Source organism: Ambystoma mexicanum, chromosome 9 (assembly GCF_040938575.1).
Source record: "Ambystoma mexicanum isolate Mex_15411 chromosome 9, UKY_AmexF1_1, whole genome shotgun sequence".
NCBI classification, from domain to species: Eukaryota; Metazoa; Chordata; class Amphibia; order Caudata; family Ambystomatidae; genus Ambystoma; species Ambystoma mexicanum.
Window position 1 is genome coordinate 1,011,287,600 of NC_090931.1, and position 18,970 is coordinate 1,011,306,569.

Genomic DNA, 18,970 nt, shown 5'->3' on the forward strand with positions numbered 1-18,970 from the left:
AACACTACAGCTAAGTCAATGCCTAGTCTGGGATACTGAATGGAAACCCTTATTGATATATCTTTATGTCCAGTTCATGCGTTCTGGATGACTACCCCTATATAACACCCCTCCCTTGGAATCCCCCTGATCCCACTGAGCCAAGAAGTAGTTCTGTTTTGCAAGTTAAAAGGTATATTTGAGAATTTAAACAATATAGATATATATCACACTTTATAATAAATTAATAATTGGATATCACACTTAATCTGATATGATAAAGATTAACAACGGAGAATCTGGCACTAGCACACTTGTGAATAGGAACAGAAGAAGAAGGTGGTAGAGAATGCTTTATATAAGTTCCGATAGATGTAATGTTGAATGAAAATGCAATACAGAAAATACTCAATATGATTTCAACAAAACAATGTAATCACTTTTCTCTGGCAATCCCCTTCCCCCTTTATGCAATGCAGGGAAATGGAAGGAAAGCACACAGTTCTCAGAAATGCAATCAAATGTAATTCAGTTCACCCCAGCAAGCTTAGGTTACAGATCGGAGTTTTAAACACAAGCCCAAAATGCTTTTATATGTGCTGGCAATGAAGTGAAAAATATACTAAAATGCTTTTAATTCCCTCTAGGAGGTTCAGGGTGAGTGAAATCAAGTTAATATTAGTCCAGGCTCACTTTAGCAAGGATCTAGGAGTAATTGGTAGGTTAAACGAATTTTTGGCAAATGAAAGCAAGAAAACTGCTGTTTTCACACGTTGAGAAATTTGCAAATCGCGGCAAAATTCGCGAGTGCGTCTTTCGCGATTACAGCAAAACTATATGGGGTAGGAATGCGGTCACGGAGATATGAGCGATTAAATAAAGGTCGTTTTTCAGATTTGAAATTTTAAAGTTCAAAAAGACAAGTGCAGCTTGCAACTAGAAAATGACAAGTGACAGCTTTACAAATGACAGGTGACAGTTAGGAGACAGTTCTACTTAGATTAAAATAGGATTGAATTATATCATTTTAACTAAGAGATTGGTTCTGCACAGTCTGCTAGGTACTCACAATATATTTTTGAAACAGATGGGCCTCGCCACGGATCTGGTCAGGTTTTGGACTGGACTCCGGTCTGGTCTGGGTCTCTTCACAGTGATCTGGGTCAGCTCTGCTCTGCTGGTCTGGTCTGGGTTTCTGGTTCTGGATATTGATAGATTTGAAGTCTGGATCTTTCTGCACAGCTTTCTCTAGAGATTGATGGAGGTAAAGTATGGATTTTCCAGCAGAGCGTCCCGCAGCAAATGGATTTGAAGGTCCCTATCTGTCCTGTCTGTCTGCTTTTATCTGTTTTTAAAATGGGTGTGTGTGCAGCATCACTAGGCTCTACCCCTCTCCACTTGTCATTGGCCACTTCATCCGCTTCCACTTGATTGGGGGAATGAAATGAAGTGTCATCATGATGAGGTCTGTTTATGATACAGAGAACCCACCCCTGTCAACTTTACACACAATCTATATTTGCTCAAAAAACATATTTGCACAGGTACACATTTGTTTAAAATTACATGCACCCTTCACATATCACAGGAGGTATCCCCTGTTCAAACTCTGCTCTTCCTGGGAGCTTGCATTCAGAAATGGCAATATTTTGCACTTTTTAACTGGTTTGCAATACCGGACATTACCCCAAATTTACACACATGTGCGCAAGGAGTATGGCCATTAGTTGATGAAGTGTCAGATTTTTCACATGCACACATTTTGAGTAATATCCTCTTTTCCGCTAAAACCCCCCTGAACATACCACCGGGTCCTAACACGTCTTAAAATGTGGGCAGAAAAATCACAAGACTTATGGTGTCATTTAAATAATTTTCACAAGTCCGTACTATGAGTTATTCATCTTTTTAGAGTTATGTTCTGGCCCCAGAGGGGTGTGGTTTCCCCCCAGCACAAGGTTGAATTTCTGGTTTTTCCAGTTCTGCCAAGCCAGCTTGCTCTCACAGGCAGTGCTCCTCCCCTGTCCTTCATTTGCCTGAGTCAGGACAGGGCTTTGTTCAGAGCTCCTGTATTCTGTGGGGGCTCCCCTTAATTCAATTATCAGAGAGATGGCATATCCTTAGTGTGGCCAGCAAAAGGCAGATAGGCCTGGGAACACAGCTGTGACTCAAGTTTCACTCCTGATGGGGGGTAGTTGCCAGGCAAAATTGGAATCTCTTTAAGCCAGTTTTTAGCTACATGTCATTTCTGTTCCCCAGTTTTCTGCATTCAAATAAAACTGAACATTTTTACATATGCAGCTAGAATGCTGATTCTAAGTTTAAAACTATGACATTTAAACAATTGAAACCTATGTGACACTCAAAAGTAGGTCACTCAGTCAATTTAAACATTTAGATTTTTAGTGTCTTTCAGTCCAAATTTACTTAAACTGCTGAAATCCACAGCTCAGCCAGTCTTGTTATAAACCTTCAAGTCACTTCAGAATATAACTTTACATTGGATCGACCTCTCAGTAAGTCTTTCTTTGGCTTGCCTTGGGTTCATTTATTCAGTTTTACACAAAAAAAAGTAAAATCTGGTGTTGTTTTAAAACGCCGGCTTTTTGATAGTGGTGAGTACTGGTACTGCACCCCTTTTTGGGATTTAAGAAAATGAATTCCCAACAGTTATGGGTTTGCTTTTGGCAATCAGCATTGCCATTCCCAATGGTTTCAGACTACTGTGTGGGTAGTCCAATGGTGGTTTTAGGCAGTGTCCTTCTGTGCCCATAACATCGGCAAAAATGAGTGGCAGCCTATTCTTCATGCATTTCCCTGGGCATTTTCTGGGAAGCTCTGGCCATCATGATGTTTTCCATGTCAGTACTGCACAGTTTTGAGGTAGGGCTTGGATGCGTGGATAAAAACATCCCACAATGTACAGCACCTTTAGAGTATGTACATCATGTTTTGAATGCAGCATGACCAGATCAAGTTCTCTGCTTAGAATTCATTCTGTTCCTGAACATCCATGGCAAGTGGCCACAGCCTTCGGCCTGGTCCACTTTATGTTTGACAACACTACCTAGCCACTAGCCATGGTATTTGGCTGTGGTCAGTAGCCATACTCTTCAGCCATCCCCCAGTACATTGTAACACATTAAGAAACAGTAACTATGGCCTTAAACCATGGCCAGTGGCCTCGATCTTCAGATGTGCTTACTACATATTTTCAAACACTAATGGACCGCTAGCCATGGGCTTCGGCCATGGCTGTGCCCCCTGTATATTTTACAAAACTAACCAGCCTTTGGATGCAGCCTTTCGTCATGCCCACTGTATATTTTAACACATTAAGAGTTCACTAACTATGGCCTTCGACTGTGCCCGTTGTATGTTGTACAACACAAACAATCCACTTGCCACTGTGTTGGCCAAGGCAAATGCCATGGCCTAAATGGTTATTTAGTTAATAAAAGCTTATATTACCCAAGTCATAAATGATGTTATCTCTAATGCCATCACAGATGTAATCAGTGTTGTCATATATGATGTAGTGATGTCAACAGTGATGTCATTAGTGATTCCATCAATTATGTCATTAGTGGTGTCATATATGATGTAATTAGTGATGTCATCAGTGATGTCATATATGATGTAATTAGTGATGTCACCAGTGATGACATCATGGATGTCAAGTGTGAGGCCATCATTGTGGTCATAGGCTGCTCAACAGGGGATGCAATGTTAAGGGGGCTTTAACTGAATTTCAGGGGTTTTGATGTGGTAAGTTTTTACCTTAGCATCACTGCAAGTAAAGTTATTTTCCTTGAATTTCAAAGGTTTTTTACAATGTATTTCTCACCTTACCATCCCTGCAATTAAATGTTTTCTTACAGCATACTATCAAGAGTTTTTATCACCAATGCAATTCATAAAAAAATATTTTACATGATTTACTTTAAAACAAAATACTTCAAAACAATATAGATAGAAAGATGTGTTATTCCAAATTACTTACCTAATTTCTTTGATGAATGCCTTTTTTTGTCTGCCCGATCACCATAACATCTGTGAAAGTCAATGCAAGATATATAATAATATAAATAATAGTACTGTATGAATACTGAATGTATTTGTAGAACTAAATCGATTAAGGTTGTACAAATTAATCATTTAGTAGAGGAAAACACTTCTTATTGGGGAAAAAAAACTTTTCTTTATAAGTAAACAGTTTTTATTTATAAGACAGTAATAATCTAAAACAATACTATTAAAAGTAATGATTTCATTTCAATTGGTTCTCTGGCCCTTTTTGCAACCTTAGGCCATGTTGGAGGCGGCTGAGTGCTTTGTTGTGTTTCAGTGCAACCGTTTGGCTTGACGTTGGCTTGGGTGCCTTCCTCTAACTTAAGGAAGCAAGGTTGGAGCGGAGCGGGCACCTGCAGTAGGCTGCAGGTCTGCAAGTGCTAACCGATCATTTGTTGGAGCCCTACTGTAGGGTTGCTGCAGAAGGAGCCGAGTTTTGGCAGTGTCGGCCTGTGGGGGCCACCCCTTTGCTGTGTTGCTCCTTCGCAAGCAGTAAGCAGTTAGCAGCGAAGCTGCACAACTCAACCCACTACCTATGTGAGAACTTACGCCCCCCCACGCCATTGTTGTTGAACTTTTACAAGCTTTCCCAAGTGAGCCGTGCTACCCATTAAAAACCAACCCTGTCTGAGAGAGAAGACAGTCCACTGTTGCAAGGGCTGCGGAAGTCCATCTTAACACATAGGGGTCGCCTGCTTAAGTTTACAACATGGGGTGACAGTTTAATAGCTGTTCCCTTGCTGAACCCACTCTTATTTTGAGTTGCTGTCTGAGTTGGCATATTACTACTTAGAAAATAAGGCAGCAGATTATTTGTGCAATCCATTGTTAATCATGGGCAAAACAAGTGATGCAACTGGAACATGCACGAAGGTCTCGCTGCCTGTCAGGGGTAAAAAATGTCCTAGATGTGCAAGGTGTGCCCTAAACCAGATTGGTAAACAAATTGATATATTAAAGCAGTCAACAATTAAGTGGGCCTTACAGAGCAAGTTGGTCATTAATCCTGCCCCAAGTCCTCAAAGACTTTCTGCTTTAACAGCCACAACTACGCCTTTGATGTCAACAGCTGAACTGCCTCTTATATCCAAGCATGTGGGTGAATCCCCTTTACACTTTATTCAAGAACCCCCCCCCCACTTATCCGTGACCCCATGCAATTCCCCGTGTAGGTGAGGGATTGGGCAGCAGCCTGGGTGACATGCAATCTGGGGTGTGTTCAAACCCCTCAAACGATTTAAATATTTCAGTACTTTCTCCACCTCCTTCCTCAGAACTGTTGGCTAGAGCTATTATTGAGGTATTGGAGGCATCAATTGATCTCCACTATGAGAATTGTGTGCGCAGGCAGTCCAGAGACTATCAAGAATGTGTGCAGGGTAGGGGATAAGGGGTCAATCCTGGACTTGGGCTTGGCTGACAAATCTCCATTAACAACTACCATCAACTCAGCATCTCTGCGCTCCCCTCCTCTCACCGCTGGCCTCACTGTAAGCAAGGCCATTTTTCCATCGATCCCTTCTTTCTCCAATGTGATTGTGGATCAGTTTGCGGCACTGTCTGTGATTACCATAACAAGCCTCAAAATGTGTCAGCTGGTCTGTACTCCGCTCAGCTCCTAATGTTCAATGCCTCTCTTTGTGATGAAATGAACCATACTCTCGTGGGCCAACCAGAGCCACAGGAGCTTTGTACTGATAATTCTGCAGCACAGTTTTTGCTGATGATACAGGATGTCCACGATGAGCTATCTGACGCTGCAAATTATAGTGACCCAGAAAGAAGTCTTGGGCAATTCCAGCGTTCAGGTAGACTGTGTTAATTGGTTAACAAAAGTCTACACTGAGATTAATATCTCTTTACAAATGCTGGTTGATCAAAGAACAAAAGATGTTGCTTACATGGATACATGTTTTGACATAATTGGCTCTTTGACTAACATGTTGGAGGAATTTTATAAACAGGCAGCACCTCAGTCTGTGGAGCAGCTTGTGCATGTGACAGACCCTAAAGCTCCAGGGACTACATCTATGAAAAATGTAAGGCAAAATGGCAGGTTTGTGGGAGTTTGTTCCATTGTACCAGGACCGCATGCCGGCTCTATTGGTGACCAGGTTGCTGTATCCAAGCCACAAGACACAAATCAATCATTGTATAAGCATGTTGTTTCTCTACCCGACTATGTTCATCGTCATTAAAAAAAATCAGGCAGAGTCTGGCTCTCAGCTGGCCTAAACCTCAGTGCTGGAGATGGCCCGCAGGAGTACCAGGACAACTCTTTCCAGGTCTAATTGTGTATCAAATGCAAGTGAAACGATACACGCTGAAAACCCTTTGAATGGTTGGAAAGAGAACAATTTAATATTCTGCTTCAAGGGTCTTACTTATGGAAACAAAAACTATTATGCGAGAATGTTAGTCAGAGTTCTGTCAGAAGTTCTAGGAGTTAATGACAGTTCTTTCAAATTGTTTCCCTGTGTTCAAATTCTCTCTGATTGTATGTATTGCAAGGGTTGTAATGTTTGTGTCTCCTTTGCAAATGCATACCTTTTCTGATGTATCCTAAATTGTTGTGTGCTGTTGGCAGATAAAAGGATCGAGGTCCAAAAGATGAAAGGGCCCTAGTCTGCCACCTCCACAACACTTAGCATACGTTTAGCAACCTGGCAAAACCTGTTGGCTGCTCCACTTCCATAGGGCCATGAAAATTTTAGTTCACTCCAACTGCATGGTCTAATAATAGATCTGACACGGGAAGAGCTAGAGCATAGATTGGCCCATACATCTTCTTGAAAGATTAATATATCTAAACAAGCTAAGGAGAAAGTGTACAGCTTTGCACAACTGGGTTTACCTGCTGGGTCACTTAAGCTGCAGCCAAACCTGTCCGAGCTGTACCAACAATGATGTGCTTAACCTTGCAGAGCCCAGTGCTTAGTAGGAACAACTGCAACATGGTTTGCAAGAAAAAATACCTGTCTAGCCTCTGCCGACCCATAGCACAACTGCTTTACTGGAATGTGGCTGGCATTGCTAATAAATTAGATGACCCTGATTGGTTAAATTGGCTAAGAAACTATGGTATATTGTGTTTTCAAGAAACGTGGCAGTGCGGCGTGACTCTGCGGGTGAAATTCTTCCCCGAATATTGGGTAACTATATGACCAGCTACCCAGGACGGGTTTGTAGGTCATGCAAGGGTCTTGCTACTTTGGTCTGCATGACTTGTGATGGACGCCTAGTCCATATCCTTGTCCTCTCAGACCAAATTCTTTATCCAAGTATACCTTTAATGATATTATAAGCCTTATTTTCTCAACAGACGAGGTGTTGAGGGCTATTACAGGTGCTAAACGAGGCAAGGCACTGGGTCTGGATGGTATTAGACCAGAAATATTCAAGTGGTTTCCAGAATGGTGGATGCCAGTCTTGTTAAGGGTGTTTAATTTGATAGCTACTTCTCTGATTATTCCGAGGTCCTGGACTCTGAGCATAATTAAACCAATTTTTTAAAATGCTCACGGTCGCATCTTCACAGTTACCACCCTATATCTTTACTGGACAGCATGTCCAACATTTTTACTAACTGCCTGCTGGTTAGGCTAGAGACATGGGCCTGGGAAAATAATATACTACCCATCTATCAGGCTAGGTTTGAAAAATGTTCACTACATCGGACCACGTTTTTGTGCTCTCGACCATCATGATAAATATGTGAGGCTAAGAGGCGGTGCAGAATTTTTGGATTTAGCAAAGGTCTTTGATTCTATCGATCATCCCCTTCTCTGGAATAAACTCCAGACAATGGGAGTCCCAATCCACATTCTTCAACTGATTGTCTACATATACTCTAACACTAGGGCTTCTGTTAGCGGTCACTCTAGAGCCAGACCGACTAGTGAGTTTTAAACTAATAAAGGTGTGTGCCAGGGTTGTCCACTGGCTCTGCTGCTATTTAGCAACTCCCTATCATGTATATTTCATGTCTAGCCCACTTCAGATAGGTACAATTCCTCCACGCCTGAATTGGGTCATGTGCCTTACTCTTTCATATGCAGATGATGCCATCCTATTGGATTTGACGCCAAAGGGACTTGCCAATAGCTTGAACTATGCATCTGGTTATTTCAAAGCTAACAGCTTAAATTTGATGAAAACAAAGATAGTGGTGTTCTAATAAAAGTAAGCATAATTGGTCTATAGACAATGTGAATTTAAAAGTGGTTGAATCATATTGCTATCTGGGTGTTACAATTTAGAGTAATAGCCTGTGGTCTCCTGAATTAGCGTTATTCGAAAATCGCTTATGGACTAGATGAGGTGGTTTAGAAAGATCTTACCAAAAATATGGTGGCTTCCGTTTGATTAATGCATTCAGGTGCTGGAAGAACAGGTTTATTCTTCCATCTTGCATGGCAGCGAAATCTGGGGAAGTGCGAGTTGTATTGCCAATAATCATATTTTGCATATTTATCTGAAAAAATTGCTGGGTTTGACTTCTAGCACCCCATGGCTACCGCTTGCTTTTGAAGCCGGGGTTTTAAATATTGGTGTTCGGGCTGAACTCAGGCTCCTCGAGTATTCTCATAAACTACACTTGTGCCCTTTGGAGAACCTTAACATCATAAATGTAATGAAAGAGTTAGCAAAAGCCAAGTCCTATGCCACATATCCCTGGTATAAGAAAAGTTCCATATTGTGTAGAAAGTGGGGTATAGATTTAGACAAACTGAGGATGGGCTTGATGACCAAACAACAGCTGAACATGAAAGCGAGAAGAAGAGATTTTGATCTTGCTATAAACAGCATGAAAAACATACGCTCACTGGGACACCCAATGGTGGCACGTCGCACCTGCCACGAGAATTTCCTGGCAAACTCTATTTGTTCATGGGTGCAGAGACGTATCTTGGCTATGGCGCAACTGAATGTTTTATCATTAAGGGCCCGCACGTCATGGTAGTTCAATATTAAGCTCTGTTATTGTGGTAGTGGGGCTGTAGAGGATTTAACTCACTTTGTATGTATTTCTTTCTTTCTTTCTTTGTTAATTTGTATAGCAGTGAAAAACCTTTAGATCTGAGACGTCAACGGCTGAGAAGACATTTCATTGCCAACAATATTAGGCTTGTCTCTGACGCATTGAATTTTGTCCTGTCTTGTGTTGATGCTCACTTTGTTCACGATTTATGCAAGTATATTATTGCTTCTTTAAAGTGCATGGCAAGAACATTTTAAGTTAATAATTTTCTTCCTTTTACCAAGTCTCTCCCTCAATAACTATACTGTATATTTTAACATGACTGTTTTAATAATGCATTTTGTATTGTATTTTATTCTCTTTGTAAATGGTGAGAACCAAAATAAAGTATCTTTTCGATCTAACGACTTCATCGTAAGATATGTCCTAAAAACATCATTCCCATTTACAGTAATCATTGCTAAAACATTCATTTTCAATACATGATTCACCTTAGTAAAATACATTTTTACACACAAAATAATTCTATCTCACTTTGTAGAAACAGCTCTAAATGACAGACTTACTGATTATGTTACTATTCCAGCAAATTCATTTTATATAGCTACATTCGCTATTAACAGCATGGGCCACAAATTACAAGTCTAAGGAAAGGGAGGATTCTAATTTCACTTCTTTCAAGTATTAATTTATCAATGTAGTTATAATTCTAATTGTTCTTTTATAACGCACTTTGACTGGTGATGGTTTTTAAGCATGATGCCAGGATTCAAACCTTTGTTGCTATGCCTTGTCTTCCTTCCAAGACACACAAGTTGCCCCTGAGCAATTCTCCCACAAATGTGACATTCATGCCTTCTGTGGGGGTTGTGGAGACATGGCCTTTAATGTCATGCCAGCCCTCGCCAATGTAGGTGAAGCAGAAGTCGCAGTAGCAATGACATCGTGATTTGGGTTCCAACACTGTGCCCACCATGGAAGAAGCAAAATGGTATGAAGAGAAGTGCTGAGTATTGGAGGTACTTACTTGTGAAGTAGCACTGTTCTCGAACAGAGGCTGAGGAGGAGCAGTGCACCATTTTGAAAATGCTGCTGCGACGCAGACCATTGACCGTCCCATCCCAAAGCTTGAGCACATCTGTGCTAATAAATCACCTGATTTGTGTGCACTGGGATGATGTCGATGAGGACTACAGGAAGGCGCATGAACACCATAATATGAGGATGCATGAGTCTCCTTCCTTTTGTTGTCATTCATCTGCAGCTCCTGCATCAACACCCCCAAGCACTGTCAAAGCCACAACTTTTTCCAGTAGAGAACCAAGCCCACCTGCTGCCACTTTACCTGCATCTGATTTTTCTGTGATAGAAATTATTTGTACTGTGTACCACAATTGGGTTGTCCCGGAAGGTGACACGCTTGCTTTTTTGGGAAGTAGCGGTGTCTCAACATCAGAATTGCAGAGTAGGTTTAGGACAAGTGGATACAAATACATCTTTAACCCTCAATGTGATCCCATTTTATTCCCTGAGAAAGCAACCATCTCCACCATCATTCTTTCCATGAACTCCACTGGGTCCCAACCTCCCCTACTGCTGCCCAAATCTGATCTGAAGCAGTGCAACATTCTGCGCATCAATTATCACAGTGGGATCATGGTGGGACATTTAATTTTATTCCAGAGAATAACAAGCAAATAAACATTTAACATCAGATCAACTTTAAGCACTCCACAGGCCACAACCACCACAACATAATGAACCATTTAATAAGTATGTACCATACGCTGTCAACTAATAAAACTCACCCCAAACCACCTGCAATTGAAATGATGTCCGCAGACAACAAAATTGACTGCAGACTCTGCAAACCCTTTTTCCACCTATAAAGACAGCTCCATATCATCTTTATTCCAGTTCCCTACCCTTTCCCAATCCTCTTTTACCCACCAAATAACTATAAATGTGTTTCTCAAGCCATCCATTCATGACGCTGTCCGTGAACTACTGCACTGTCTGCGGACTGCTACAACACCAGCATGCCCTTTTTTGACCTATAAAAATAGCCCCATAGCCCCATATGATTATTTTTTTTCAAATCCCTTACCCTTCCCAGGCCCTTGTTTCACCACCAAATAACTGCAAGTGTGTTTTCCAGAAATGTTTCCCACTGCTATTTCAGCAGTCTGCGACTGTCCGTAGATATAACATGGCGGGAGTTTCAGAAAATATGACGCACCTCACCCTTTTCGCCATCCAATCAGCTGGCGCGTCAGATTTTCGTGGACATCACGCCCCCTCTGGACAATAGGGAAACGAGTCCGCGGACTGAACCCAGGTATTAACAATTTGTTTAACCTACTTTTTGGCAGTTTAAAATAAAAACAATTGGACGGATTCACACCACATGTACAAAAGCATGCTTTCGGGACCAAGCCGCAGCTCCTGGAGCAAATTTAGTGAAAATCAGTCCAGTGGTTTGGGCTGTAGGCATGAGAAACATTTGTTTTCCATTGCACCAATGGGAAAACACACACATTTTGGGACACCCCTATAACTTTGCCCCCCTACACGAAACCTCAAAGTTCCATCTCTGGAGGATAGCTCAGCGGCAACGTGCTCACCTTGGCAGCAAGACGACACAGAGCAACACAGGCTTGATTCCCGGGTGTGCGCTTAGAAACCTCTGGGTATTAAGCGCATTATAAATAACCAATCATATAATATCATGAGTATTCGTCCAGGGGGGGTGAAGTTATAAGCTGCCCAAAAAGTGCTGTTCCTATGGGTTGAGCAACTTAACCATAACTACAGGGCCTCTGAAGATAGCTGCCTATAGTTAAGGTGAGTCGAACTCCGATAGGGGCCCCTTAATATTCTATTGTTAACAACTTTTGTTTCGAGTAACAGATTTCACCGAAATTCTGAGATACATTAAAAAATTAGAAAGTTATTAAGAAGACAAAAAAACTCATTTTTTTCCAAATTTGCAGCTTACTTCCCATTCATTTTCCCATAGACAAACCAGGTCAATATTTTCCAAAGCGCACAACCCAAACCGCTGTATGGATTTGGACCAGGTCTGGAAAAACTTGGGCAAAAAGTATTTAAGAGGCCTTATTGTGGTTTGGGGTTATTCTGTGCAGTAGTTATTTAAATATTACATTGAGAAGGGGTGCCACTTCTCAAAAATAGATAGCTATATGTCTGGGATTTACTCAAAACCAAAATGAAAAGGCAGCCATCTGTTTTTTCTCTCGATGCCAGAGATAACCGCGGCTATAGCCGAGGATAACAGGAAACTAAAAGAAGTTAAAACGCTATTTGCAGGTTAAAATAATTGCAAATGACTTTAGTCTAGAGGTCAGGAGGTTGCTGGAGGACACCACATGAAATCTGGGAGTTATAGGAGCTTCAGGGTCTGAGTTTGAAAAACAAATGTCTATGTAGCCATGGCTATACCCTCGAATATCCGACATCTCAAAGCAAACTGCGTCACAGAAACAGCGTATGTTATGGCGGGAAACCGGGATGACAGGGGATTGAGGGGGCCATCTGGGTAGTGGGGAGAGTTGGAACAGAGGAGGGGCACTTCATGAGTGCCTGGGCCGGGAGGAAACCATTTTTTTCTGCCTTTTTTCATATAATCACAGCTATATTGAGGCTATACAGGACTACAGATACCCATGGGTATGAGTAGTTCTGTGCCCGCGGTTATAGATTTTGCCATGTTTGTGTTTTATTTCTTTTAAAAGTTTATAGGTATAGTGATGTCAGGAGTGAAAAATCACTGGCCATGCTCAGTGAAACAGTAGGTATTTGGGAGCCTTATCTATTTTGGCTTTGAACATTGTTTAAAAAATTCTATACAAAAAGGAGCCAGCCTACTCTAGTTTTAGATGCCCCATCCACTGTATTTTAGCCAGTGCATTCTCACCCATTCTATTATATCTTGTGTAATTGTACCCATTGTATCAACACCTAGATTACTGACATATATACTCTGATCTCTTTATCATCATCTACCTTATATAACTCCACGAGCAGTCATTTACTGTATTGATCTTTTAACTTTAATTATATTACTAATGTCTCTTTCATCATTCATATTCCACACTCAGATAAAGCAGAAAATTCCCACACCATATTTTTATGTAGTTGTTTTTTTTTTCAATCTACCATGTTTTTTTTCTCCCAATAACCGAATGGTTCTTTTTTGTCATGTTCTTCGCTGTCTTGTAGATCGGTTGTACACAAGATGGGAGGAAGTGACAGTGGTGGCAGAATTGGAATGTTATGGTGCAGTCACTATGATTTCTTTTACTCCAACTTGTTATTCTTTTCCCAAATGACCCAATGATTACTATGTGTGAAGAGAACAACAGTGTTGTATGCACAAATGGTGTATCTTATATAGTGCATGTGATGCACAATATATGAGATATGAGGGTCATAAAAACTTCTAATTATGTTTTTTTTCTTTCAGACAGAAGCATATTATTGTATCTTCCATTTTCTATATGTAGTGAATCTATTCACAGCGTCTATACCTTAGTGATTAACTATACTCCTACCTATACTCCTACCTCTTTATTCTGATTGACTTTACACATATACTCAGTATTTTTTTTTTAAATAGATCGATAACCGTGGCTACGTGTGGAGGTGTGGGTAATCACAGCAAAGACTGGGGTCATAGCCGTGGGTTCAATGGACCTTACCCACAGCTATGAGGGCCCAATACACTGAAAAAGTAGACTTTTACACTAAGAACAATCTATTACATAAATATGTATATATGTATAAAACCCTATGTGAGTCCCCCCCAACAATGTGTAACCACAGCTATAAAAACTAAATCAATGAGCTCTAGCCGCGGTTACACTAAAAAAATGTTTTTGGGTATTATTTTACTGTATTTGTGTATTTATATGGACTGTTTTGGGGTACACTGAGAGTAGTATTTTAGCACATTTGGATAGTGCATTTCCTTCATAGGTTAGGTGCACTCCGTCAGAGCTAGAGAAATTGGCCATTTAGAACTCTATGTTGTTGTTTAAAATCCAGAATTGGTTGTGGTCTCTCATGAATGCTGAAAGTACTTTACTAACATTTCTCTGTGATTTTTCAATTGTACCAATAAATCTGGTGATCCATCTCCAATTTTGCCTATAAGTCAGAATGGAAAACAAAAATATGGAGTGAAGAGAACATTCCATTTGTTTTCCCATGTCTTGTTTCATCATTAAAATAAGGGAAACACCTCTTACATTCTGCAAATCATTGCCTCCACAATGAATTAGTATGACATCTGGCTGCCCTGTACTTCTCAGACTGAACAATTTTGCAAAAACTTGGAACCAACGCATTCCACGCAATCCAAACCATTACATTGTAAAATTTCTCAAACCTAGGTCCATGTTAATATTTATTTTCTCACAAAAAGCCAGTAACCAAAATAGCCAACTGTCTCCGATCAGCCACACAGTTTTCAAATCAGCCATAATATCTGCAGCCTTTCTTTGTTTCCAGGAAAATGATTCCTAGTTTGAATTTCTAATAATTTGTATGAGTAGGGTATGTATGATGTGTGTGTTTTGGTGTTTGTAATTGGATGATGTTACTATTGTAATTCTGTGTTTGTCTGTGTTAAGTTACACTCAAAATGTGTCTGTCATTTTAGTATTTTGGTTAGTAAATATTGTCCTCTTTTTGTGGTTTTGATTTTGGAAAGAATAAAATCATTTTATGCAGTTGTGTCCTTCTGATTGTACAACTCCATATGCACTATACTCTCATTGCTTGAGTCCAACCCATCCTTTCTCTGAACCTTATCCACCTCACCTAACCACAATTGTCTATATCCTAACATCACACACGTTAAATAACTCCATGAGCAGTCATTTATTGTAACACTACTGTCTCTTTTGTCATTTGTATTCCATATTCAGATGTTTAAAAAAAAAAATCCTATAGCCAAAGCTATAAAAAAAAAACTGGAGTGATTGGTGCATTGATGATTGTGCCTAGCAACAGCAATGGCTGGAGGGTGTTTACCCGTGGCTATTTCACAGCCACCTAGTGAACTGCTTGACTACCCGTGGGTATAGGTGAAACCCTGTGGAGCAACGGCTATATACCGGCAAATGGCACATTGTGTGTTTGTGGACGTGTGGTAGCCGCTGTAAACCAATATTTTGGGAGGAGTAGCATCATAGATGCATTAAGTGTTTTGGGGGATTGGGAGAGATGAGGGAGGTGGAGAAGGGTCATGGGAAGTGGAGTGGGGTGTGCTAGGGACACTTGTTTGGAATTTGGCAGAGTGAAAATGCATTGTTTTATTTGTAGTTTTTTGCGTATAGCCGCGCTAACAGCAAACGTCCATGAAGTGGCTTTTCTATAACCGCATCTATAAAAAAGCATGTGCGTAGGTGTGTCAACGCTTTTTATTTTATTATTAGGTGTACCTGTAGGCACCATACATTTTTTGTGCAATAATCATATTTCTATGTGGATGATACAGCACATAATTCAGTTTGTGTGTTTTATTTTATGTGCTTAGGTGTTCCCATGTTTTGAAGATTGGCTAAGTTGGTTTTTGAGTTTGCAATATAATGTACTTGTAGCCATAGCTAGAAAGCAAGATCTGCAGCCTTGTCGAATAGCTGCGGCTTTGAAAGATGCAGGGTGGGGGAAAACATTCAGTGAGTTTGATTGTTTGTTATTGATTGTTGTTACTCTTCTATTGGTGTAGCTCTCTGTGATAGGTTGTAGTGAAAATGTATCATCCATTTTAGTAGTTTTATTAGTATATATTTCTCTTTTTTGGTATTCATTTTGGAAAGTATAAAAGCCATCACATTCTGCAGTGTTATCCTTATGATTCCAGAACTCTAACTGTGCACATGGCAGGAGTGTAGCTGATATTAAAGTAAGTGCTAATACATATGTACATATTTGAAGGTTTATTTGCAGTGTTGTGTTTTATTTATATTAACCACTGTTATCAGATGGTGTTCATTATCATTTTTCTCATCTGCTCTAATTGAGTGGCAAGTACATTCTAATGTATTTTGAACTTTCACTAACATGGACCTACACAATTAGATTTGTCAATCAATGGCATTTCTATTGAGGCATTTGATTTTTGTATTCATGCTAGTGAGGTTGAAGGCTTATTTGATTTTCTTTGTTGTAACTGTAATGCACATTCATCTATGCAGTACTCTCAGCTGTTTTGAGGTTTCTGTGTGGAAGTACAATTATTGGTGTTTTGCAAGTTCATTTTAGTCATTTCTTTTAGTTTTGTCTTTTCTTGTGGTTGCTTTTTTTAGTATATATTGAAAAAACATGTACATGTGTGTGGGCAGTACAATAAGTTTAGTCTGTGTACACATATACTGTAACACTTTAATAACTTTATAGGCATACACAATACGTATAATTGTAAACACTTTAAAAAGTTAAGTAAATATGCAAACAAAGTTTTTTTTAATTTATTTGGGGGAATGTGGTTGCACAATTTCTTTTTATTTTACTTTCTACACATGATACAGCATTTTCATTATCCCAATTGTCTATATTGTCTATATTAATAATGTCAACTATGTATGGAATAACAAAATCCTTGAAATTCAAGGAAAAAGCTTTAGTTGAATGGACGTTAATGTGAGAACGTATCACAACAAAACCCATGAAATTCACCTAAAGCTAACTTAACTTTGCACCCCCTACTGCGCAGCCTATGACCACAATGATGACATCACAGATCATGATGGCAGACAAAGAGGCTCTCAGGACAACAGAAGCCGCATCAATATTTGCTGAACAGACATCTACACTAAGAAAATATAAAAACTCCACAGCAAATGATGATGCTAATACAAATAAAACAGTGAAACACACTGGAAAAATTGCACAATCAGGAAACAAGAAAATGGTGGGAGGCAACATCACTACAAAATTATATAAACATTCAAAGAGTTCCAAGAGGCTTGAGGATTCTGACCATTCCATCAAATGAAACACCTGACCCAGAAATGCTTGCAGAATGGGCAGAAACAACTAATGAGTGCTCATTCAAATTCTTAGAAATGCAAATCAGATATGTCAAAATGGATCAAGAAAAGATACTACACCAAATCCATATGTAGAGGAAACCATCTACAAAGAGGAATAAGGAAAAGAAGCATAAATGTTAAAAACACAGATGGAAATTAACGTACAGGCATATGAAAAGGAAATAAAGGAAGGCAAACAAAGTACATTTTTATGGGACAAAGAAGATTATGATTTGGGCAGAATCTATACATTTGCGAAGAAGTATGATCAAGCACGCAAAATAAGTGCTGTAAACAAACAAAACAAAGCAGCATTAATAGAATCAGTCTCAGAAGATCCATCAAGCTCATTGGCTGCCACATCAGTAAGTGATGACGCACACACCCCTATATGCCTACATTTATTAGACAAACCAAGACTATAACACCTAGAGGGCAAAAAACCGACAGCTCAAGGACGCCTCCCAAACAAACCAGTTGGACACCAAGGGACAAGACAACAAAAACAAGGCGAAGCAGGAACACAAAAACAGCAACAAAGGGAAACAACATCTCAAGGATGACAAACACTCTATGGGAAAAAGAGGGGCAACTGGAATTAATTTGAGATGAATTGCAAGTAATCAATCTATCTAACAGACCCTTGAACACCCATGAAAAAGCTGTCCTGTCAAAAAGTTTGAGCTACTGCCCAAAATCTGGCCAGAACTATCCACAAACACGCATTGAATTATATAAATTCATACGGATTTGATAAAACATCATGCAACCCATGAAAAAATATTGGAAAGGATACAAGAAATGAAAGGCCATCATCACTATCGAGTAAAGATATTCCAGCTCTTAAAATGTTGCAGGAGTTAACATTAGAGGAAGCAGAACACAACCCAAATGGCACAGAAGACATGTGGGACGATGTCATTCCAATACTCACTAACAGTGCCAATATAGATGATTTGAAAAGATTGGCAAAATGGACTCATGACAAAAGACACATCAAGCAACAATTGACTATACAAAATCTCAAAAATGACACAAACATAATAATAAAGCCCTCAGACAAAGAGGGCAACATTGTAGTGATAAATCTAGAAGACTGCACCAGAGAGGTAAAATATCTATTACATAACACCACCCATTATCTGAAACTGACAGAAGATACCACAAGATACCACAGGAACTGTTTGATGAGAAACTAAAAGGATGGTATGAAATGGGACTCCTTGAATTGGAGGAGAAATAATATCTTAAAGTCAAATACCCAATATCTACCACAATATATTTTGTGCCCAAACTAAGCACACCTCCATGTACACCCATAGTGGTGTCTATAGGATCACTCTTGCTTCATTGATAGATTCCTCTCTCCGTTTGTAAAAGTTCCCCATCATATGTACAAGACAAAACAGACTTTTCACAAAAAGTGGCCAACATCCCGTGGGAAGATACATATTTGCTAATCACGTTGATATGGTTACTCTGTATACAAGCATTGAACACAGAGCAGGAATTCAAGCCATCAAATAATTCTTATCCACAAAATCTTACAGAGACCGCTCCATCATGTTGGTGGAGATGTTAATGTTCTGTCCTGAACATAATGTATTCCTAATTTATGTTACCTTCTTCTAACAAACCTGTGGAACTGCTATGGGCACAACATTTGCCCCACCATACACAAATTTGACAATGGGAATGTGGAAACAGGAAATGCTGCACAGTGAAGAATTTGAGAAGCATGCAAACAAAATAGTTTCTTTGAATCATTAAATATCATGAAATATACGATTTATTCATAATTGGAAATGGTTGTGTCCAGGATTGGCCTTTTTTTGTAGAAGTAAACAATCCCGAAATGAACATGACATCAAATATACGG

General features: G+C 39.7%; 1 protein-coding gene across 9 annotated transcripts in view; it reads right to left on the reverse strand.

Annotated features, from left to right (window-relative positions):
• The window catches only part of B3GALT1 (beta-1,3-galactosyltransferase 1), a 2,246,978-nt gene that overhangs the window by 994,494 nt on the left and 1,233,514 nt on the right, over window positions 1-18,970 (reverse strand). For all 9 annotated transcript variants that reach the window (XM_069616270.1, XM_069616267.1, XM_069616266.1 and 6 more), the window contains one exon: window positions 3,983-4,032. The gene's annotated coding sequence lies outside the window, so the exon portion shown is untranslated. The remainder of the gene's footprint in view (window positions 1-3,982; window positions 4,033-18,970) is intronic.